Consider the following 306-nt stretch of genomic DNA (forward strand, 5'->3'; position numbering starts at 1 on the left):
CCTTATCTCATCCCCCACCCATTATCTTACCCCCCCCCCCCCCAGTATTTGCATACCACCACATCTCGTCCCGATGAAACCCCCCCCTCATTTCTCCCCCTCCCCCTGCCTCTCACTCCCCCCTTCCCCTTCTCACCTTCCCCCCATCTCTCCTCCAAGCCCCCCCCCATCTCCCCTCCAAGCCCCCCCTCACCCCCCCCATATGACGTCACAAGCTGACTGGCATAGATAGAGGGGCGAAGGAGACACGCTGATCTGTGTCACACGTGGAGAGAGGAGAACTAAGTGGCTTGGGAGATATGTGCT

The sequence above is a fragment of the Penaeus monodon genome, chromosome 22 (genome assembly GCF_015228065.2).
Source record: "Penaeus monodon isolate SGIC_2016 chromosome 22, NSTDA_Pmon_1, whole genome shotgun sequence".
NCBI lineage: Eukaryota > Metazoa > Arthropoda > Malacostraca > Decapoda > Penaeidae > Penaeus > Penaeus monodon.